This window comes from Cnephaeus nilssonii, assembly GCF_951640355.1.
Source record: "Cnephaeus nilssonii genome assembly, chromosome: Y".
Classification (NCBI taxonomy): Eukaryota; Metazoa; Chordata; class Mammalia; order Chiroptera; family Vespertilionidae; genus Cnephaeus; species Cnephaeus nilssonii.
In genome coordinates this window covers 6,905,352-6,930,210 of record NC_137096.1, presented here as the reverse complement: position 1 = coordinate 6,930,210, position 24,859 = coordinate 6,905,352, and the positions used below count along the sequence as shown (strand labels likewise).

At 45.6% G+C, this 24,859-nt stretch overlaps 2 pseudogenes across 2 annotated transcripts in view; both read right to left on the bottom strand.

Annotated features, from left to right (window-relative positions):
• The window catches only part of LOC307096509 (melanoma antigen preferentially expressed in tumors-like), a 313,827-nt pseudogene that overhangs the window by 200,468 nt on the left and 88,500 nt on the right, over positions 1 to 24,859 (bottom strand). Inside the window, exon 3 of the transcript in view lies at positions 19,457 to 19,540. The product of the transcript in view is annotated as a melanoma antigen preferentially expressed in tumors-like (transcript). The remainder of the gene's footprint in view (positions 1 to 19,456; positions 19,541 to 24,859) is intronic.
• LOC307096484 (melanoma antigen preferentially expressed in tumors-like) lies at positions 16,703 to 18,872 on the bottom strand (annotated as a pseudogene). The gene is made up of 2 exons: positions 18,621 to 18,872; positions 16,703 to 17,248 (listed from the first exon to the last, which is right to left on the bottom strand). The product of its transcript is annotated as a melanoma antigen preferentially expressed in tumors-like (transcript).

Here is a 24,859-nt window from a genome sequence, read left to right as displayed (position 1 = left end):
CAACAGTGGGTGTGCCCAGCATCAGGCTCATGAGAGGTTGACTGACATTCCAGGGATGCATAAAGAGGGCTCCCAGCCTTGGGAGCACATTCTAAGGACCACCCTCCAACTCAAAAAAAAAAAAAAAAAAGGTCAGAAGGGCATATGCCTTGGGATCTCAGTAGGAATCATGTGCTCAAAGGCTGCTGTGGGCTGTACATAAGTGAGGGCCATGATGAGGGCAGGTGTTAGGTGACCAGGATGTGGTAAAAACATCCCCCAGATCCCCAGATTCATGTGTGGGTGCTGGGCATCAATGGGGCCTGTCCAATACAGAACAGAAAGGACAGCCCTTGATGCAGATGTGCTCCTGCCTCCAGTGCCACAGCTCATGCCCTGGGAAAGCAGGCTCTGCAGGGGGGTGGAAAGAGGAGTGCTTCTTGCTCAAGAAGAAGGCATGTTCGGCTCAGACTTTGTTTGTAGGTCATTCTAAGTGGTCCCTCCGGTCTTCTTGTATCTCCTGGACACTGGGATCTCATAAAAGCTGCCTAAGCTTGGACTCCTACAATTTTCCAGATTCTGCCTGGTGCATGTAATGTCAGTGTTAAAGAGAAATACAGCTCACATGTGGCACCACTCATGCTGAAAGCCCAGGATACAAGTCTAGATTAATTTCCTGAACTCATTACAGTTTGAACCTCTTCCAGAAATCTAATCAACCAGTCTGAAATTTTCTGGTGAACACCACTGTGGTAATCTGTCACATGGTCCCTCTCCCTGGAATATGAGAGTTGTTTGTTGTTTGGGCATCACATTGGAGTGGGTAGAGAGGAGCCTGCAGAAAAGTTATGCGCCTCTCTCTCTCTCTCTCTCTCTCTCTCTCTCCCTCTCCCTCTCCCTCTCCCTCTCCCTCTCCCTCTCCCTCTCCCTCTCCCTCTCCCTCTCCCTCTCCCTCTCCCTCTTTTTCTATCTCTATTTCAAAAGATACAATTTGTGACTCAATGCAGCATGGGATATCCCATAATATGGCAGATCATTACATGCCAAATACTAGTACAGCTTCAGATTTTTGAAGGGGGAGCTGTATGTGTGCACTGTGCTTAATCCTGAGAGAGGACACTCTTCCCTCACAATCTGAGTGAGAGTTTTAGGCCCAGAAGGAGCTTTATGAAGCCAATTTGCATGGTTTGTTCCCTGGGGGTGAGCAAACATTAGTTACCATACAGACTTGGGCAGTCATGTTTAGGGCCAGGCCCCTGGAACTTGCCTGGGCCTAATTTGATGCCTGTGGAAGGTCGGGATGTGAAAGAGGAGGCCTGAGCTAAAGAGAATGCCCTCTGGGAGCAGCTCCTTGATAGGGATACATAGGTCTTTTGGCCCAGGTGTATTTTTCTCTGTGCCTCCAAGATTTCAAAGAGCCCCTCAGTGGCTTTCAGAATTGGATAAGTCACTTCCCAGGTTCCGCTGCCACACCTCTCCTCTGGCCTCTGCACAGCCCACATTTTTACATTTAATTTTCTCAAGCCAGTTTGCTGAGCTCATCTGGTTCTTCTGGAGGAAATGCCCTTAACCTCCACAGAGGGAAGGTGATTGAACCTCCTGCCTGTACTCCGCACCAACTTTGGCTTAAGGGATTCACCATATTTTCTTCTTAACCACCAGCCTTTTAAGTTCTCAAGTTTATCCAGTCAGAGCCTTTGAGTTTCCCAAGTGTACACGTTGTCCTGGGTGATTCCCTTGGTCCCATTACAAACTTGCAGCCAATCCCCTCTCCTGATCAATCCCTAGATGTGATTTTTGGCCCTACCTCCTTTGGGAAAGGCTTGATCCTCAAAATCTGGAATAACAACTGTCCCTCTGTTCCTCTTTGAATGGGCACGGATATGCAATTGAGGTAACATCAAGTGTCAGGGACTATTTGGTACTCAATACTGTTGCATTGTATTCCTTTTTCTCTTGAGAGGATACCCTGTCTGCCTAATGGTGTGTTAACAGGAACATTAGGGAATTTAGGTGTGGTACCAGCAACCCATCAAGTCTACTTCCATGTTGGTTTCATTTTCTTTTCCTTTCATGAATAGACCTAAGATTTAGTTGGAGGTGTGCAGAGTGCAAAACCCAATCAGGTTAACTGCCTGGAGATCTAGTACTAAGGTTCAGCTTTCAGTTTGTAAGTTGCCATTTTAGCTAGGACCTCAAAAGAAGGTATGGCCAGATGGGGTATATAATGGTTTCTGAGGAGAATGAGGAGGGATCAGAAGCTAGAGCATGAGAGTCACTGCCCAGGTCTGAGCAGAGGGCTTCCTGCACCATGTCCACTCTGGTGAGTCAGGAGCCTGAGGTGGTCCTCCAGGACGTGCAGGCCAAGTTCCCACAGAGAATTGGCATTTCTTTCCTTACAAATGAGCAGATTTTGCCTTTTCCTCTAGATGCAGATTAGCCTTAATCCAAAACATTTTGATGTGTGCCATTCATAAAGGTTTACAGGCCAAGTTTCCCAGCTCTCTACAAGTAGAACATTCCTAATGAACCTATTGTAGGCCAAATTGGCAAAATCCATTTTCGATTTTTTAGCAGCCAGGCTGTTTGTCTGACAGTAGGTCTTAAGGGAATTCTTTAATAAAAGCCAAGTGATGTTTAGAAAGAGAAGAAGGGAGAAAGAGACAGAGAAACATTGATGTGAGAAACATCCATCAGCGGGCTCCAGCCCAACCCCTAATGGGTGTTGGGAATGGAGCCTGCAAGCGACCTTTGGGTGCAAGGGGGGATGCTCAACCAACTGAGCAACACCGACCAGGGCTTGCAGTCCATTTTGAGAGGAGGTTTAGTTGTGACCTGAGAGCCCTCTGTTGTCATGGACTAAGTGGTTATTCTAATATTCATAGAAGGGACACACAATAAAATGTACATCTCAGAATTAATGGTTATATTTCTCACCTCTAGCTTTCCCATGCTTTAGAAATCTTTTGTGCTGCTTTTACTCTTTCTCATTTAAAATATATCAAAGTCCACAAGGTACGCATTGTGTGGGTGTTCCTTAATCTTCCCCATCTGTTTTATTTGTTGGAGCTTAGCAAGACGTGGTGCTGGACCAGGGGCTGCTGCCTATTCCAGGTGCTTTCAGTCCTGGAAAGATTTTCCCTGAAAATGGTGGGACCATCTCTCTGGTTTCCCATTACTCATTGCACAATAGAATTACAGGTAGGCAGTGGGTAGATGTAGGAGGGGTGCAGTGGTCATCTCACCCCTCCTTGGTGACTGGTGAGGTGCTTGTCCTGCCACCAGCCTAGGAGAGACAGGGCTGAGTGGCTTTTTGGTCCCTAAGCAGAAATCCCCGGGATTGGGGTAAATTGGGATGCTCCAGTTGTCAGAGCAGTGCCTTTGGCCCTCAGCTGGTTCCTCTGAAGGGAGAGGGAACGGGGTTGCTCATGCTCAGCCTGACATGATGCCTTCATCCCTACCATCTCCCAGGATCTCTTTCAGAGCAGCTTCATCAGGATGAACTGCCAGGCTCCACACAGACTCCTGGACCTGGCATGCCAGAGCCTCCTGAGGGATAAAGCCTCGGCCATCGCTGCAGTAGAGTGGCTTCCTATGGAGCTCTTCCCACCTTGTTCACAGCAGCCTTGGCCGGGATGCACAGCAAAGTCCTGAAGGCCATTGTGCAGACATGGCCCTTCCCCTGCCTACCTCTGGGGGCCTTGATGAATCATCGGGAGCCTTACCACGATATCTTGCAGGCTGTGCTCAATGGGCTCAATGCCCTGCTTACCCAGGAGACTCGACACAGATGAGGGGGATTCAGTAGCCTGGTAGAGCCCTGGGGATCTGAGCAGTTACATCTGGGATATGGGAGCGTACAGGGCCAAAGGGAGAGCTCAGGGAGGCCTTGGAGCCACTGCTGGGGTCATTCTGGAGCAGGCTTCGCATATATAGGGCTGATGAAGATACAGAGGGTGACCGAAGGGACATGAGCCCAACCTTCCTGGTGCCACTTAAAGGTACCAGAAATGGGGACCACGAAGGATCCCAGTAGAGCAAGTAGCAGCTGATTCCTGGGGTATAGAGTAAAAGTCCCATCGGGTGTCTGGCCCAGGTGCCCATATTCCCAGACTCATGGTCAGGGTCTCATTCCCTGTTATCTTAATGCACCCCAGTCTACATCCTATTTTCTCCACAGGAGGTGGAAAATGCAGATGCTGAATTTACAGAAGGGAGCTCATCAGGAGTTCTGGATCATGTGGGCCGGAACCAGAGCAGATGTGTGCTCACTGCTGGAGCCTGAGGCACCACAGCCCATGAGGAAAAGGGGGAAAGTGGATAGCTTAAGGGCTGGGCCAAATCCACCCTTGGCCCCCATGGAGGTGTTAGTAGACCTTTGCCTCAAGAAAGGTGTCCTTGATGAGTCCCTCAGCCACCTTATTAAGAAAGTCAGCGAAAGGAGAGTTTTGCTACAACTTTGCTGTAAGAAGCTGAAGGTTTTTGCTGTGTCGAAGGGAAACATTAACATCCTGGGTATGGTGCAGCTCAACTCTGTACAGGATTTGGAGGTAAATTGTACCTGGAAGCTGTACACTCTGAAGAAGTTCGCTCCTTACCTGGGCCAGATGGGCAATCTGTGTCGGTTCCTCCTCTCCCACGTTTTTCTGTCTTCTCCCACCACCTTGGAGCAGGAGGAGCAGTGTGTTAGCCTTGTCCCCTCTCAGTTCCTCAGCCTGTTCTGCCTCTAGGAGCTATGCTTGGATGATGTCTCCTTCCTCAAAGGCCGCCTGGACCAAATCCTCAGATGAGGGGTGTCGAGGTTTCCCTGCAAACCACAGTGAGCCCCTTCTCATTTCTGTCCACAGTGATGGGACCTCCTATGTGCTGTCCATCAGCAGTGCTAGAGAGCCTGAGTCACTAGAGGGTCCACACAGTCAGTGTCTTGTTCACTGCTCTGTCCCCTTACATGTTGTCATGAAACACCTCCCCCCCAGACAAATGTCGGACATATGAACTAGGACAGATGCTACTAAAAAGACTCCTTGATAGCAATCTAAGTAATGGGGGCTTTGGGCCAGGTGATGGTAGCTTGCAAATCCTTGTCAGTGGTGTCTGAGGGAAGATGATGCAATGGAACCAAGTGAGGACGGCAGTGAGGAGAGGAAAGCCCATCAGAGGTGAGGTGTCAGGGTCAAGGTCCGCACTAGTGATTTCATGATGGCAGCCTTTCAATCCAAACCTGCCTGGAATCACCTGTCCGCCAAGGATTTCCAAAGTCTCCCGCTAAGGGAATGTGTGGTGAATGCAGGATTTTGGAGGGAGAAATCATGAAAAGGGATAGGTGGTTTATGGATAATACAGTGATCTAAGTTCCTGCAGGGTGGCAGCCACTGATGGATGCTGCCTGACCTTGCCCAGGTTAGCCCTTTCTGCAGGTCTGCCAGTAGCCTCATTGGGCTAAGAGATGAGGGTGACGGGTCCAGGCTGTGGCTGGAAGGAAGCACAAGTTGAAGGCATTTCGGGTCATTTCTCCAATACTAAAATTTACTGGTTGCCTCCTGCTTGAGATATTGGGTCAGGCTCCTTTCTGAGCTTGGGTGGTATATGTGGGGATTACCTTTGCTTGAATGATTGTGAATAAATGTCAGTAATAAAAGGAACTGAATGTGAACCATCTGGTGTCCTCTATGACATGTTAACCTGATTCTCCCATCTGCAATTACTGGTCAAATAAGAGGGCATGAGCATCTGTGATGCACAGACACTAGGCTGCTGAGGATGGTTCCAGGAGATCACATCACCATTTATCCTGTCCGTTGTGCTGATTCATTCTGGGGCACCAGTATCTCCTCACTTACCTCTGTGACTGTTCAGTGGGTCAGCCCACAGTAGGTGCATCCACAGGGACTGGAACAAGTGGCCTCCCGGGAGCTCCACTGAAATACAACTTCTCAGGGGCTATCACAGGTAACTAGTCTAGGCCCTGGACTCAAACACTCCTCCCCACTTGGAGCTAGAGGCTGCTGCCCTGGTGTGGCAGAGTGTACAGGGTTCCACCATTTTTGGCTGTGGGCACTGACATCTTTGAGGGTGGGGCAGTAAATTAGCATATACACTCCTTATTGGCTATGGGCGCCATCATTTTTGCAAAGGTATGAGGGTAAATTAGCATAATCCCTCTATTATATTGGATAATAAGACAGGTGGGCAATAGTGTTTTTGGATTTTTTAAATGAAAGTTCATTAACCAATGAGCCCAATTTGGACATAAAGCAAATTCCCACTTTCTGCTCAATATGGCCTTTGCTATGGTAGTGAGTCCTTAGAACTATTTGCTAGAGCATCCTGATAATACTTCACCCCCATAAACTGCTCATTGTGGATTTGCAAACTATGCAACCGAGAATTTCACACTTCTGAGACCTCAGGGTACACTTGGCTGTTGGGGGGAAGCTGGTAAGAGAGGGTAAACAGCCTCTGGATCCCATCAATAGCATCAGGATGGGATCCAGAACCACCACGGGGAAGGTGCTGCTGATCTCCTGCCGGTCCAGTCTGAAGGGGATGTGGAAGGATGGCAGGAAGCGTATGCCCTCTTCATTCATCACAGAGCGGTAGTTGCATATCACAGCAATGAAGATAAATGCACCAGCTATGATGTTCAGGACTCCAGAAGTGAAGAAGAGATTGCAGCTGTTTTCCTTCTGAAGATGAGCCATGCACACTCTCTGCAGGCCCATGAACATGAGCCAAGAGGCTGGCGGCCAGCAGCAGGTGCTGAGCTATGCGGATATTGAGCCGCAGGTAGGTGTCACTGTAGGTGTAGCGGTGGCACGCTATGGCTCTGCTCTGGAGGCTGTTGGACTGGTAAGTGCAGACTTTCCACATCACTATGCAGGCCAGGCCCGGGAGGGGGCGGAGATGCTCTCCATGTACCAAACCTGCCACTAGGCCATGTCCATGCAAGTCATGGAGAAGATCCATCCTAAGGTGGTGACAATGAAACCGGGTACTTGGCAGTTGGCACTGTGGACCAGCGAGGTCCTGACCATGTATCCCGGGGAACTGCAAACCAATAGAGAGCATCATGAGGGTGGGACCCACCTGCCTGAAACCACCCTCGGGTATGAGCAGGGCTATATTGGAGAGGGAAATTCCATATTCCAGAATGGAGATACTTGACCCCCATGCTCTACTGGGGAAGGATCCTTGGGAAATTTTTACTGAAAGCCTTAAAATATGCAGACTTTCACCCTGCAGGGTACCTAAGTGGTTAGAGCGTCTTCTCAACAGGCCAAAATTGCTAGTTCGATCCCTGGTCAGTGTACATAAAATAAGCAACCAATGAATGCATTGTTAAGTGGAACACTAAGTGAGTATTCCCTCCTCCCTCCATCCCTCTTTCTCTCCCTTCCTCCCTTCCTTCCTCCCTCCCTCCATTCCTCTTTCCCTCCCTCCCTCTTTCCCTCCCTCCTTCCCTCCCTCCCTCCCGCATCCCTCCTTCCCTCCATGTCTTGAAGTCAACAAAAATATGGTCAAACTTTCAAACAGGCAGTCCCATTTATGGGCATTTGTTGAAAGACCCAATTAACATTGGCTACAAATATTTTACAATAGAGATGGGTATCACAGGAGACCAGGAGCTGTGGCGGGAGGGGCCAGGCGGGGGCGCAGAAGATGGGCCCAGACCTGCCCCCGTGCCCACCGAATCCCACACTTCCTTTCATGCACTGGGCACCTAGTGTTTATATATAAAACCCTAATATGCAAATCGACCAAACAGCAGTACATCTGGTCTCTATGATGTACACTGACCATCCTGGGGAAGAACCTCAATACAGAACCTGCTCCCTGGTGGTCAGTGCACTCCCAGAAGCCAGGCTCACAGCTGGCAAGTGCAGTGGAGGTGGCTGAAGCCTCCATGTCAGCGCGAAGGATCCCTCAGGGGATGTCTGACTGCTGCCTTAGGCCTGCTCCCAGAAGGTGAGAGGGCACAGGCTGGGTAAGGTACACCTCAGTTGGCATCCTCCCTCCTCAGTGCATGAATGGTGTGCCTCTAGTGTTTTCATATATCTCTTGGCCTTCTATAGGTCCTGTTTGGAAAAGTGTCTATTTAAGTCCTTTGACCATTTTTTTTATTGGATTGTTTATCTTTGTTAAGTTTTATGCGTTCCCTGTAAATTTTGGAGATTCAACCCTTACTGGAGATAACATTGGCAAATATATTCCCCCATGCAGTGGGCATACTTGTTTTATTGATGGATTCTTTTGCTGAGCAGAAGCTTTTTATTTTGATGTAGTCCCTTTTTTTCATTTTCCCCTTAGTTTCCTTTGCCTTAGGAGTTGAATCAGTAAAAATATTGCTAAGGTATATGTCTGATATTTTGCTGCTTATGGATTCTTCTAAGATTTTTATAGTTTCCCATCTTGCATTTAAGTCCTTTATCCACTTTGAGTTTATATGTGTATATGACGTAATTTGGGGTCTACTTTCACTATTTGCGAGTATCTGTCCAATTTTCCCAACACCATTTATTGAAGAGACTATCTTGCTCCATTGTATGCTGTTTTATCCTTTTGCAAAGATTAATTGAGCATAACATCTTGGGTGGATTTCTGGATTCTCTGTTCTCTTCCATTGACCTATATGCCTGTTCTAGTGCCAGTAACAGGCAGTTCTGAGAATCAGTGGCTTTGTAATATAGCTCAATATCTAACATTGTGATATATCCAACATTGTACTTCTTTCTCAGGATTGCTGTGGCTATTCAAGGCCTTTTTTTAAATTCTGTGCCAGAGGCCCGGTGCATGAAATTCATGCTGGATAGGGTCCCTAGGCCTGGCCGTCAATCAGGGCTGATCTGTGGGGTGACCAGAGGGGTGATCGGAGGCTCCCACTGGCACTTGCCTTAGCTGGCCTGGGGCTTGAGGACTGGGGGCTGCTCCTGTGTTGAGCATCTGACCACTGGTGGTCAGTGCGCATCATAGCGGCTACTCATTACGCAGGTTATTCTGCTGTTCGGTCATTTTGCATATTAGGCCCTTATTATATAGGATGCATTTTTGGAGACTTTGTTCTAGGTATGTGAACTATTCTGTTGGTATCTTAATGGGGAGTGCATAGAATCTACAAACTGTTTTTGACAATATGGCCATTTTAATGATGTTGATTCTGCCAATCCATCAACACAGTGTATTCATTCATTTGTTTATGTCTTCCTCTACCTCTTTTTTCAATGTCCTCTCATTTTACAAGTACAGTTCTTTTACTTCCTTTCTAAAGTTTATTCTTAGGTATCTTAATTTTTTTGTTATAATGATAAATTGGATTTTTTTTTTGTTTAGTTTCTCTTTCTGTAACTTCATTATTGGTATATAAAAAAGCCATAGATAGCTGGAAGTTAATTTTGTATCCTGTCATATTGCCAAATTCATTTTTTAATTCTAATAGTTTTTTTATGGAGTTTTTGGTATTTTCTATGTACAATATGTCATTTGCGAATAGTGACACTTTCACTTCTTCTTTTCCAGTTGGGATGCCTTTTATTTCGTCTTTTCTGATCTCTATAGCTAGCATTCCCTTACTATATCAAACAGTAATCATGAAAGTTGTCATCCCTGTCTTGTTCCTGTTTGTAGGGAAAATGGTTTTAGTTTTTGCCCATTGTGTATGATGTTGCCTGTAGGTTTGTCAGATATGGCATTTATCATGATGAGCTATGCTCCCTCTATTACTACTTTGCTGAGAGCGTTTGTCAAAATTGGGTGCTGGATTTTGTCCAATGCTTTTTCTGTATCTATCGATATAATAATGTGTTGTTTATTTTTCAATTTGTTTATATGATATATTACATTTATTGATTTACAAATATTGTACCAGCCTTGAATCCCTGAAATAAATCCCATTTGATCGTGGCATATGGTCTTTTAAATATATTTCTGGATGAGATTTGCTAATACTTCATTGAGTATTTTAGCATCTATGTTCATCAGGGATATTGGACTATAATTATCTTTCTTTGTTGTGTCTCCATCTGGTTTCAGAATTAGGATAATGTTGGCCTTACAAAAAGGGTTTGGAAGTGTTCCTTCCTTTGGATTTTCTGAAATAGTTTGAGGAGTATAGGTGTTAGTTCTTTTAATGTTTGGTAGAACTTCCCCATGAAACCATCTATACCTGGGCTTTTGTTTGGTGGGAGTTTTTTTATTACTACTTCTATTTCATTAGCCCATTTCATTAGTTGTTCTTAGCCTATTGATTTTTTTTTTATTCTTTGTGATTCAGTTTTGGGACTTTGCAATTTTCAAGGAACTTGTCTATTTCATCCATACTCTCTAGCTTGTTGGAATATAGTTGTTCATAGTATTTTATTACAATCCTTCGTATTTCTGTGCTGTCAGTGGTTAGTCTTCCACTTTTATTTCTGTTTTTATTTATTTGGGTCTCTATGTTTGTTCCTTGAAGATTCTGGCTAATGACTGCTTTATTCATTTTGTTAATCCTTTCAAAGAACAATCTCTCCTTTTCATTGTTTTGTTTTGTTTTTGTATTTTTCAGTTATTTATTTCTACTCTAATATTTATTATTTTGTTCCCACTACTTAAACTGGCATTTTCCTTGTTTTTCTCTTTCTAGTTATTTAAGTTGTAGAGTTAAATTGTTTATTGCTGATTTTTTTATTTTGCTCTTTCTTTTCTTCCCTTTCCCTTTCCCTTTCCCTTTCCCTTTTTCTTTTCTTTTCTTTTCTTTTCTTTTCTTTTCTTTTCTTTTCTTTTCTTTTCTTTCTCTTCTTTTCTTTTCTTTTCTTTTCTTTTCTTTTCTTTTCTTTCCTTTTCTTTCTTTTCTGTGATATACCTGTAGCCATGACTGTTTTGGTTCAGTGGATAGAGCGTGGGCCTGTGGACAGAAGTGTCTCAGGATTGATTCCAGTCAAGGCCATGTACCTTGGTTGTGGGCACATCTTCAGTAGGGCATGTGCAGGAGACAGCTGATCAATGTTTCTCTCTTATCATGTTCCTAACTCTATCTCTCTCCCTTTCTCTCTGTAAGAAATAAATAAAATAAATAAAATAAAATAAAGGAGATATGCCTGTAGTGCTATGAACTTCGCTCACAGGACTTTTTTTGCTGTATCTCAGAGATTTGGGGTTGTTGTGTGTTCATTTTCATTTGTTTCCAGGAAGTTTTTGTTTTATTTCTTTATCTCATTGGTAACTCAATCATTGTTTATTAACATGCTATTTATCCTCTATATGTTTGGATGTTTTCAGTTGTTTTCACTGTAGTTGATTTTTCCTTTAATTCCACTGTGATCTGAGAGATGCTTGATATGATTTCAGTTCTTGAACTAGTAGAGACTGCTTGTGTATCCTAACGTGTGGTTTCTCTTTGTGAATGATTTTGGGCGCTTGAGAAGAATGTATATTCTTCGTTGGCATGAATTATTCTATAAATGTCAATTAAATCCATCAGATCCTATTTGTCCTTTAGCTTCTGTTTCCTTGTTATGTTTTTGTTCCTAGGCTCTATCCAGGGAAGCCAGATGGGTGTTAAAGTCTCCTCTTATGACTGTGTTGTTCTCAATCTGTCTGTTAAATTCCACTAGAAAATTTTATTATATATGAACTAGAGACCTTTTGCATGGAATTTATGCACAGTGTGGGTATTCCTCAACCCAGCCTGCAACCTCTCCAATCTGGGACCCCTCAAAGGGGGGTTTACATGGATCGGGCCTAAATCGGCAGTTGGACATCCCTCTCACAATCTGAGACTGCTGGCTCCAACCACTCACCTGCCAGCCTGCCTGCCTGATTGCCCCTAACCACTCTGCCTGCCGGCCTGCTCACCCCCAACTGCCCCCCACTGATGGTGTGCTCGCCCCCAAATGCCCCTCGCCAGCCTGATCACCCCAACTGCCCCCCTGCTGGCCTGCATGCCCCCAAATGCCCCCCTGCTGGACTTCTCGCCCCCTTCTTCCCTCCCACTGGCCTACTCAACCCGAACTGCCCCCTGCTGGCCTGCTCACTCCAAACTCCTCCCCGCTGTCCTGATCACCTCCAACTGACTCCCATTGATGACCTGCTCACGCCCAACTGGCCCCCTGCTAGTCTGCTTACCATCCCATCCCTGCCATCCCATCCAAGCCTGATCACCACCCCCTGGCGACCCAAGGTCCTAGGCCGTCCTTTTTTCTTTTTTTTTTTTTCAGCACCTCCTTGAGTAAAGGCCAGGGCCAGCTAGGAGCAAGTATCTAGGGTTTGTTTATGTTCTGTAATTGAAACTTTGTAGCCTTCAGCAGATAACAGAGTCAGCCAGGGCAGGCAGGAAGCTTGACTTCCTCCATCACTGTGGGCATCCCAAGCCTGCTGCTTTCTCCAGCTCTGTGGCCGCCACCATCTTGTTTAGGTTAATTTACACACCCGCTCCTGATTGGCTGGTGAGTGTGGCTTGGCATAGCGGAGTGATGGTTAATTTGAAGGTTTCTCTTTTATTAGTGTGGATACTAGAGGCCCAGTGCATGAAACAAATTAAGTATTCTCCTTGGAAAACCTAAATGAAAAAAAGTTTTGAGGAACCTCCAACAAGTCTGCAAAACAATTGTTCACCTCCTTCCTATGGCATTTTGTATGTCCTCAACCTTTAAAGGAATAGTATAAGTAGGAAGAAAAATTACATATAGTTTGATATCAATGTTTGGAGAAATCTAAATGTAAGCATCCTTTTGCTTATTGAAATGACATCAGCACCCGTCTGATATGGGAATAATAAGATTGAAACAGAGATTGCACTTAAACTGAACCAGTTATCTTTCCTTACTATACCTCTGAATGAAATGAACAAAAGTGCCCCTTGATAGAGAAATGTATTTTACTGTAGAACTACTCATGCACTTTCTCTTCAAATATTTGATATTTAATGTACCATAAAGGGTATGCTCGCCCAAACATCGAGTTATCATGAGGCCTCAGTATTTTTATCAAGGAATGTAAACAAAAACCATGAACAGGAAAGGTTTTCAAAAAATCACCTCTTGGCTTGTTGAGTGTATAGTTATCAACAAAACTTCCAATGTGAATTTTAAAAATTACTACAAAAATGTGTGGTTTCTTAAAATTAATTTTATGAGAATAGTGTATGTGAAGTTCATTGAAAAATTTGGAAGCTGGAACCTCATTTTTTAAGGACTTTAAAGTCTAGCATGTCAGATTGGGGGGCAGTGAGGAAATAAGCCCTGTTTGGATTGGCTCAGTGAGACCCTTTTTCATTGCCACCTGGTATGCTACTGGATTGGTGAAACACTTAATAAAGCCACTTGCACATGGAATTTACTCAGCTAAATTATACCAGTGTAGGTTTGAATTGATAACGTATTTTAGTGCAGAGAAAAACAAGAAGGCAAACATTACAAAACTTCCCAGTATAGAATAGAATACATTATATACAATCCTCTGGGGAAGTGAACATAAAGGAAGATTAAAGGAGAAGAAGGAACAGCATAAAACTTCTGACTATGACAAAGGGCACCTTCTTGTATTTCTTAAATCGATATTATGGGTTTCAAAATCCTAAGTTATTTTATATTTTTAGATATATTTATTTTTATTGTTTTCAGAGTGGAAGGAAAGAGTTAGAACCATCAATGGTGAGAGAGAATCATTGATTTGCTGCTTCCTACAAAACATCTACTGGGCTTGGAGCCCACAAACCAGGCATGTCCCAGACCTGGAATTGAACCTTGAGATACTGGTTCACAGGTTGAAAATCAACTCCTCAGCCAAGCAGGCCAGGCTTTGGCTCTTCTTTATTCAGAGTCTTCCTTTTAACAGCCCTGTCTCCCAGATGCCCTAAATCCAACCTGCCTGACTGCTATGCATATTGGTGGACTCTGGGGTACATTCAATAGTAAGAAACCGACTCTGTGTGCCTTTACTCTCCCTGCTTGCTTTCTAATGACCTGGAGACCCCCATTTATAGGGCCTTCATGTACAGGATCCCTGTGCACCACCATCACCACCTACCCAGGGCCCCTGTATGCCCATCTTCACAGATGATGTCTCTATCTAAACATGCACTTTCTAAGCCTCATTGCCTTGGTACTGTGCCTTTTTGAATATTTTCATGGAAAAATCCAGATTCTAATGAAGAACTTTGCTGGATTTCTCAGTTGTGGTCTCCAGAACAACTAAATTGTCAAATGCAGGACACCCTTTTGAGAGACAACATGCAGCAATGAGTTTTCTTTTGTTTTGTCTTGTTTTAATGTGGTGCATTTTTAAATTGATTCTTTAGAGAGAGATGAATATAGAGAGAAAGACAAAGAAGCATACATTCATGTGAACCAGAAATATTAATGGTTGCCTGGGGACCGGATCTGCCACGTGGACATGTGCCCTGACCAGGAATCAAACAGGTGACCTTTGTGATGCACAGGACAATGACTGGCCACACTGGCCAGGGTGCACTGACTTACACTTTTTTTCCTTAACTTGCTTCTGGTGACTAATATTCATTATTAATGCTAATAACAGTGGACAATTCCAGAGCAGGACATGCTGACCAGTGCTTTACCTAAGTTAGCCCCACAAGTGAATCTCAAAACAACATAATGGGACATGGTCTCTATATGTGGTGAGGAACCAACACCCAGATCATGCGATGTTTAGCCCACGCCCTTCCTCCCCCAAAACCTACCCATTCTTATACTTTTCGTAAATTCCAGAGGTTATGATTACCATCATGGACACTGTTCCCTGCCAAGGTGGAGATGGGAAGACAAGGTGCAAGTGAGAGACAGAGAGAGAGAGAAAGAGAGAGAGAGAAAGAGAGAGAGAGAGAGAGAGAGAGAGAGAGAGAGAGAGCGGGAGAGGGAGAGGGAGAGGTAAGAGAGAAGCATTTTCTTGTTCTCTGATCCTCTTTCTTGGGGTTTGGGGGCTAACTGTCTGTTATAGATATTTCAGCATTTTCTCTACCCAATAGAAGTAGCAGAGTGTGCCTGGCCAGTGTGACTCCGTAGACCTATAATCCAAGAGGACATAATTGAATTCTCAGTTGGGACTGATGCCTGAGTTCAGGACTGACTCCCCAAGGGGCATGTGCAGGAGACAGCCAACCAATGATTTTGTCTCATTATTGCAGTTTCTATCCTTCTCTTCCTCTCCCTTCCTCTCTGAAATTAATAAGAATAGTACTTAAGAAATGGTAAAATATGCTCCCAACTTGATGGGCCCAAACTAGAAGAGGGGAAGGAAGAAGAAAATAAAGTAACAGCAATAAAATGAAAGAAGGGCCAGGTGCTTTGTGTGGCAAGCTAGGAAGCTACTGACACCCAGCAGAGAGCAGCAAGCACATGAGTGTCTGGCACTGCATGAGAGGCAGTAGAAGGAGAAAAAGCAGGACTGACTCCCTCACATTAAGGGAGATGAGAGGCACCCATGGAGCCCTGCCCCTGGGCCTGGGTGTGTGGCCTTCTTCCCAGGTGCTCCTCTGGCAGGCCACTCAGTGAGCCAAATGAGACAGCCCAGGGCCAGAATGCAGTGGCATGTGGACAGGGAGCCTGTTTCTTGCTGGACAGCTGACTTTGCGTTGACTATGGGATCCAACCACACAGTATGACATCTCCCTTTCACTTGGTTGTATTGCCCCTCAGGGTGGCCCTCCATACAGCCAACACCCCAGAGTGACCTTCACCTGTGTCCACTTAAGTGCTCTCCTGGAACTGGCTTGGTGTTGTCCACTCTTCAGACACAAAACCCAGGGCAAGTCTGTGGCTAATAGTTGCTTTACGACCTCCTTGATTGACGTGAAGGAGGGACATGTGGGGAGAGTCTTCTCACATTATGACCTAGCCTCCACAAATGGTTTCATATTCTTAGTACAGGACACGGATATTAAGCAAAGGTTTATGCCAATTTAGCATTTTGCTGAAAGGAATATAACTGTGTTTACTGGCCACAATTAATTGAATTCAAGCTGGGGCTGGATCCAGGGGGATGACAGGAATGGATTTGTGAATTCAAGCCTCTGACTAGCTGGCAGGATGATGTCCCTTTCAGTATTGGGGTCTGACTTGTGCACAGGGAAGCTCTACCATGGAGCAGCCAAAGGCCAGGGATGGAGGCTCCCAGTGGGGATGAGTGTTTGAGTCCATTGCCCATAGGAAGTTGTAGTTCAGTAGTGCTCATAAGAGGCCACTCGTTCCAATCCCTGTGGATGCACCTTCTGTGGGCTGACCCACTGAACATTCACAGAGGTAAGGGAGGAGATACTGGTACCCCAGACGAACCACCAAACCAGAAAGGATAAATGGTGATGGATTTCCTAGAACCAAACTCACCAGACTAGTGTCTGTGCATCACAGATGCTCATGCCCTCTTATTTAACCAATAACTGCAGACGGGTGAATCAAGTTAACATGTCATAGAGGACACCAGATGGTCCACTTTCAGTTCCCTTTATTACTGACATTTATTCACAACCATTCAAGCAAAGGTAATCCTTGCATCTACCTCTCAAGCCAGAATCCCTCCCCGCTAGAGATTCAGGCGCATATCTCTAACTCCTTAGGACCCATCTCCCCAAAGAAACCATCTGCCCCCCTGTCAGCATTTCCTCCCACCACTGAGTAGTTGTCTGAAACTGGCTGCTGGGTTCCTTTAAGATACACTTATGTCTGGGCGTCAGTGTCCAAGAGCCGAGAGTAAAGCCTATGAGATGTGCACCAGCTACAGACATGTATCAGGGTCACAGAATGGGGTTTGGGTTATAGAAGATTCTACAGCCACAGTGAGGACAGGGGTAAGCACAGAACCAGACCATGCCGGGCCGCCCCAACTCCTGGAGCATATGCTTCAGCTTGGCATGCACCTGAGCAAGTCAGCCCAGGTGGATGGTGCTGCTCCTTTCCTTGTAACTCTCCAGGGGGGCAGGAAACAGCACGTAATTCAGCTTGCTCAGCGCGATGGTGTGGCGAAGCAGGTCCTCCAGGATGGTCATGGAGATAGTGTTTTCACAAAAACTTAGGGTCATGAGCTTGGAGCAGTGGCTCAGTGCAGACAGGAGGTCCATGAAGTGGCGGTCCATGATCCCACACTCATCCAAATCCAAGTCCTGCAGGGTGGGGGAGGCACTCTCTAACAGAAATTACAGGGGCCCAGAACTGAGGTTGGTCAGGTTGAGCCTCCTTAAATTCAGGACTTTCAGCTTGCTGTCATTCAGGTGCTGGGAGAGATGTCTCAAGTCACTTTCTAAAAGCAGGCAGTTCGTGATGGACAGAGTCTCCAAAGGGATCTTCAGTCAACTGGGGAGACATAGAGCAGTTAGGTGAGGGTGATGGATCATGGGGGGAGAGTGACATCAGCATGAGGCAGGCCTTAAGGTAAAGAGGCCCATGTCACCAACGTCTAAAGTCTTCCAGATGATGATCAAACCCAGGATATTGCACAGTGAAAAGTGTGATTCATGTCAGTGCAAATTTGAGTGGAATCTTTTCTCAGTCTCTTATCTGCTCTGCGAGGTATTCAACTGGATGAAACCTCATACTCTCCATTTGCTCATCTGTCACCAGGAGCACATCATACACCCCACCCTCATACACACAGGTGTTGTGAGCATGAATGATGGGAGGTAAAGGTGGGAGGAGCTCAGAAAGGATCCTGACCCAATGTCTCAAGCAGGAAGCAACCAGTGAACTTTAGTATTAGAGACATGAACCGAAATGCCTTCAATTCGGGCTCCCTTCCAGCCACAGCTGGACTCCTGTCACCCTAATCTCTTAGCCCATGAGGCTAATGGCATAGTTGCAGAACAGGCTAATCTGGACAAGGTCGGGCAAAATCCAGTGGGGGCTGCCACCCTGCAGGAACGTAGATCACTGCATAGTCTACAAACTACCTATCCCTTTTCATGATTCCTCCCTCCAGAATCCTGCATTTACCAGGCATTCCCTTAGCAGGAGCCTTTGGCAAGCCTTGACAGACAGGTGATTCGAGGCAGGTTTGGATTGAAAGGCTGCCATCACCAAATCTCTAAGTGTGGACCTTAACCCCTGAAACCTCAACTCTGATGGGCTTTCCTCTCCTCACTGCCGTCCTCACTTGGTTCCATTGCATAAAATTCCCTTAGACACCACTTAGAAGATTCCCAATCTACCATCACTGGCCCAAAACCCCCATTACTTCCATTCCTAGCAAGAGTCTCTTTAGTAGCATCTTTCTTAGTTCATACATCCTACCTTAGTCTATGGGGGTGTTACTTGATAACATGAAAGGGGACAGAGCAATGAACAAGACATTGACTGTGTGGACCCTCTGGTGACTCAGGCTCTCTAGCACTGCTGATGGACAGCACATAGGAGGTCCCATCACTGTGTATTGAAATGAGAAGGAGCTCGCTCTGGTCTGCAGGGAAACCTCACCACCCCTCAACTGAGCATCTGGTCCAGGCAACCTTTGAGGAAGGAGACATCATCCAAATAGAGCTCCTGGAGGTGAGACTGGCTGAGGAACTGAGAGGTGACCAGGCTAACACACTGCTCCTCCTGCTCCAAGGTGGTGTGAGAAGACGTAAATACATTGGAGAGGAGGAACCAACGAAGATTGGCCATCTAGCCCAGGTAAGGAGCAAACTTCTTCAGAGTGTACAGCTTCCAGGTACAATTTACTTCCAAATCCTGGACAGAGTTGAACTGCACCATACCCAGGATGTTAATGTTTCCCTTCGACATGGCAAAAACCTTCAGCTTCTTACAGCAAAGGTGTAGCACACCTCTCCTTTCTCTGACTTTCTTAAAAAGATAGCTGAGGGACTCATCAAGGACACCTTTCTTGAGGCAAAGGTCTACTAACACCTCCACGGGGGCTAAGGGTGGCTTTGGCCCTGCTCTTAAGCTATCCACTTTCCCCCTTTTCCTCATGGGCTGTGGGGACTCAGGCTCCAGGAGTGAGCACACATCAGCTCTGGTTCTGGCCTACACGATCCAGAACTCCTGATGAGCTCCCCTCTGTAAATTGAGCATCTGCATTTTCCATCTCCTGCAGAGAAAATGGGATGTACACTGGGATGAATTAAGATAACAGGGAATGAGACTATGGCCTTGAGTCTGGAAATCAGCTGCTCCTTGAACTACTGGGATCCTTCATGGACCTCATTTCTGGTACCTTTAGGTGCCACCAGGAAGGGTGGACTCATGTCCCTTTGGGAACCCTCTGCATCTTCATCAGTCCTATATATGCGAAACCTGATCTCAGAATGACCACTGCAGTAGCTTCACGGCCTCCCTGAACTCTCTCTTTGGCCCTGCACTCTCCCGTATCCCAGATGTAACTGATCAAATCCCCAGGGCCCAACCAGGCTGCTGAATCCCCCTCACCTGGGTTGAGTCTCCTGGGTAAGCAGGACATCGAGCCCATCGAACTCAGCCTGCAAGATATCATGGTAAGGCTGTGGATGGTTCTTCAGGGCTCCCAGAGGTAGGCAGGGGAAGGGCCAACCCTGCACCATGGCCTTCAGGACATTGCTGTGCTTCCCGGCCAAGGCTGCTGTGAACAGAGGTGGGAAGAGCTCCATAGGCAGCCACTCCACCGCAGTAATGGCCGATGCTTCATCCCTCAGGAGGCTCTGGCATGCCAGGTCCAGGAGTCTGTGTGGAGCTTGGCTGTTCATTCTGATGAAGTGGCTCTTAAAGAGATCCTATGAAATGGTTGGGAGCAAGGCATCATGTCAGGCTGAGCATGAGCAACCCCATTTCCTCTCAGTCCAGAAAAACCATCTGAAGGCCAAAGGCAGTGCTCTGGCAACAACTGGAGCGTCCCAATTTACCCCAATCCGATTTTCTGCTTAGGGGCCGAAAGCCACTCAGCCCGACCTCTCCTAGGCTGCTGGCAGGACAAGCACCTCACCAGGCACCAAGGAGTGGTGAGGTGGACACTAGACACCTCCCACATCTACCCACTTTCTACCTGTAATTCTGCTGTGCAATGAGTAATGGGAAATCAGAGAGATGGTCCCAACATTTTCAGGGAAAATCTTTCCAGGACTGAAAGCACCTGGAATAGGTAGCAGCCCCCGGTCCAGCACCACGTCTTGCTAAGCTCCAACAAATAAAACAGATGGGGAAGATTAAGGAACACCCACACAATGCGTACCTTGTGGCCTTTGATATGTTTTAAGTGAGAAAGAGTAAAAGCAGCACAAAAGATTTCTAAAGCATGGGGAAGCTAGAGGTGAGAAATATAACCATTAATTCCGATATGGACATTTTATTGTGTGTCCCTTCTATGAATATTAGAATGACCACTTAATTCATGACAAGAGAGGACTCACATGTCACAACTAAGCCCCCTCCCAAAAAGAGATTGAAAGCCCTGGTCAGTGTTGCTCTGTCGGTTGAGCATCCCCCCTTGCACCCAAAGGAATCTTGCAGGCTCCATTCCCAACCCCCATTAGAGGGTGGGCAGGAGCCCGCTATTGGATGTTTCTCCCATCAATGTTTTTCTCTCTCTTTCTCCCTTCCTCTCTTTCTAAACATCACTTGGCTTTTATGAAAGACCTCCCTTAAGATCTGTTGTCAGACATATAGCCTGGCTGCTAAAATACCAAAAAGGATTTTGCCAATTTGGCCTACAATAGGTTACTTAGTGATATTCTACTTTAAGATAGCAGGGAAATTTGCCATGTAAACGGCTATGAATGGGATATATCAAAGCATAAATCAAAACATTTTGGATTAAGGCTAACCTGCATCAAGAGGCAAAGGCAAAGTTTGCTTATTTTTTAGGAAAAAATGACAATTCTCTGTGGGACCTTCTCCTATAAGTCCTTGAGGACCACCTTAGGCTCCTGACTCACCAGAGTGGACATGGTGCAGGGAGCCCTCTGCTCAGACCTGGGCAGTGACTCTCATGCTCTAGCCTCAGATCCCTCCTCAGCCTCCTCAGAAACTATTATACCCCATCTGGCCTCACCTTCTTTTGAGGTCCTAGCTGAAATGGCAACTTCCAACTGAAAGCTGAACCTTAGTACTGGATCTCCAAGCAGTTAACCTGATTGGGTTTTGCACTCTTCACACCTCCAACTAAATCCTAGGTCCATTAATGAAAGGAAAATAAAATGAAACCAACATGGAAGTAGACTTGATGGGTTGTTGGTACCACATCTAAATTCCCTAATGTTCCTGTTAACACACCATTAGGCAGACAAGGTGTCCTCTCAAGAGAAAAAGGAATATAATGAGTACCAAATAGTCCCTGACACTTGATGTTACCTCAATTGCAAATCTGTACCCATTCAAAGAGGAACAGAGGGACAGTTGGTCTTCCAGATTTTGAGGATCAAGCCTTCCCCAAAGGAGCTAGGGCCAAAATCAAACCTAGTGATTGATCAGGAGAAGGGATGGGCTGCAAGTTTGTAATGGGAGCAAGGGAATCACCCAAGACAAGGTGCACACTTGGGAAACTCAAAGTATCTGACTAGGTAAACTTGAGAATTTAAAAGGATGGTGGTTAAGAAGGAAATGGGTGGATTACTTACACCCAAGGTGAAGGGGAGTTCAGGCAGGAAGTTCAATCACTCTCCCTCTGTGGAGGTTAAGGGCATTTCCTCCAGAAGAACCAGATGAGCTCAGCAAACTGACTTGAGAAAATTAAATGTAAAAATGTGGGCTGTGCAGAGGCCAGAGGAGAGGTGTGGCAGTGGAACCTGGGAAGTGACTTATCCAATTCTGAAAGCCACTGAGGGGCGAGGGGCATGGGCTCTTTGGGATCTTAGAGGCACAGAGAAAAATACACATGGGCCAAAATGTGTGTATCCTTATCAAGGAACTGCTCCCAGAGCGCATTTTCTTTGGCTCAGGCCTCTTCATCCACATCCCGACCTTCCACAGGCAGCACATTGGGCCCAGGCAATTCCAGGGGCCTGGCCCTAAACATGACTGCCAAAGTCTGTATGGATAACTAATGTTTGCTCAACCCCAGGGAACAAACCATGTAAATTGGTTTCAAAAAGCTCCTTCTGGGGATAAAATTCTCACTCAGATTGTGAGGAAGTGTGTCCTCTCTCAGGATTAAGCACAGTGCACAGATACACCTTCCCCTTCAAAGATCTGAAGCTGTACTAGAATTTGGCTTATAAAGATCTGCCATAATTTGGGATATCCCATACTGCACTGAATCACACATTGGATCTTTTAAAATTGAGAGAGACAGACATAGAGAGATTGAGACAGAGAGATTGAGATAGAGGAGAGAGAGAGAGACAGAGAGAGAGAGAAAGAGACGGGGGGGGGGAGGAGAGAAAGAGAGATGCACAACTTTTCTGCAGGCTCTTATCTACCCGGTGCAATGTGATGCCCAAACAACTCTCCTATTCCAGAGAGAGGGACCATGTGACAGACTACCACAGTGGTGTTCACCAGAAAATTCCAGACTGGTTGATTAGATTTCTGGAAGAGGTTCAAAATGTAATGAGTTTAGGAAGTTAATCTAGACTTGTATCCTGGGCTTTTAGCAAGAGTGGTGGTACCTGGGGGGCTGTATTACTCTTTAACACTAACATTGCATGCACCAGGCAGAAAGTGGAAAATTGTAGGACACCAAGCTCAGGAAGCTTCTATGAGATCCCAGACTATAGGATATACAAGGAGGAAGGAGGGACCTCTTAGAATGACCTAGAAACAAAGTCAAAGCCGGACATATCATCTTCAAGAGCAAAAACCATTCCTCTTTCCACCCCCATGCAGAGTCTGCTTTCCCAGGGCATGAGCTGTGGCACTGGGGGCAGGAACACATGTGCATCAAGGGCTGTCCTTCCTGCCCAGTATTGGACCAGCCCCACTGACTCCCAGCACCTACACATGAATTTGGGGGATGTTTTTACCACATCCTGGTCACTAACACCTGCCCTCATCATGGCTCTCACTTATGTACAGCCCAGAGCAGTCTCTGAGCACATGATTCTTACTGGAATCCCAAGGCATATGCTCTTCTGACAATTTCTTTTTTTTTTTTTTTTTGAGCGGGAGGGTGGTCCTTAGAATGTGCTCCCAAGGCTGAGAGCCCTCTTTTTGCATTCCTGGAATGTCAGCCAACCTCTCATGATCCTGATGCTGGGACACCCACTATTGACAGAAATCAGGAGTCCCCCCAATTCATCTGAGCTATTTGGGAGAACATGACATGCTCAAAGTGCAGAAGGAAAAAAAAAACATCCACGCTGCTTTCCTGGATCCAGAGAGGCACTGAGGAGGCTGGAAGATGCTCTTCCTGGGTTCCAGAGCAAGCCCTGCATCTGTGGACCTTCACAGGCTCTGGGGATCAGTCCCCATGCATGGGCTTTCCCACATTAAGCTCTCTTAACCCAGCCTTTGAGCAGACATGCATCCACCAAACTGGACATCCTTGACGGAATGGACACATTCCTAGAAAAATACAAGTTTCTAAAACTCAATCAGGAAGAATAAAAAAAAAACACACGAATAGGTCAATAAGTAGTGATGAAATTGAAACAGTGATCAAAAAGCTTCCAGCAAACAAAAGCCCTGGACCAGATGGCTTCACAGTGGAATTTTACCAAACACCAAAGTAACTAAAATAAATACTTCTCAGACTATTCCAAAAAATGCAAGAGAGAGGCATACTTCTAAGATCTTTCTATAAAGCCAGCATTACCTTAATACCAAAACCACATACAGACACCACAAAGAAAAATAATTACAGGCCTATATCCCGGATGAACATAGATGCTAAAATCCATAGCAAAATTCCAGCAAAATGGATGCAGCATTACATCAAAAAGATCATACACCATGAACAAGTGAGATTTATTCCAGGGATGCAAGTCGTGTACAATATCCACAAGTCAATAAATGTGATACATCACATAAACAAACTGAGAGACAAAAATCAAATAATCATATCAATTGATGCAAAAAAAGGCATTTGACAAAGCCAAACACCCTTTGCTGATAAACACGCCCAGCAAAGTGGGACTAGAAGGATCATAATAACAGCCTTATATGACAAACCTATGGCCAACCTCGTACTCAATGGGTAATAACTAACACCATTTCCCTTAAGAACAGGAACAAAACAGGGATGCTGCTTTCACCACTCCTGTTCCACACAGTACTAGAAGTGCTATCCACAGTGATCAGACAAGAAGAAGAAATAAATGGCACCCAAATTGGAAAAAAAAAAGTAAGTAAAATTGTCATTATTCACAGATGACATGATACTGTACATAGAAAACCCTGAAGACTCCATCAATCATTATTAGACTCAAGAAATGAATTTGGCAAATAGCAGGATACAAAATTAACGCCATGAAATCTATGACATTTTTATACACCAATAATAAACTTACCGAAGAGATTTTAAAAAACCATCCCATTTACCATCCCATCAAAAAATTTGGATACCTAGGAATAAACTTAACTAAGGAGGTAAAAGACCACTACTCAGAAAACTACAAGATGCTGAAGGAGAGACAGAAGATGGCTGCAGACAAGAAGGCAGACTGGAAGATAATATGTGAGAAAACAAAGGGAGAGTATGTGGTCGCACTGGAGTGTTTGTTGGTGAGTTGAGGGACAGCTATACTTCAGGAGACTGTGGGACACTGCTGGACAGGGCTTCCCTGAATGGGCAGTCCCCTCTTCTGCTGGGTTCCCTCCCAGAGTGACCAGCTCAGATGCGGAGACCATGCCATCTTGAAGGGGAAAGTGAATGTTATCGGAAGCATGAAAAGCCCGGGGAATCTACAACTATGGCACCCACCTAACAGCTGTGAACCTGAGAATACAGGTCCCCAATTGGCGCAAGCACGCGGATTCAGAGGGGCTATACACTCCCTCACAGAAAGTTCAGATTTTGCCTGGGATAAGGTGAGGTTCATGGACCTGGCAGG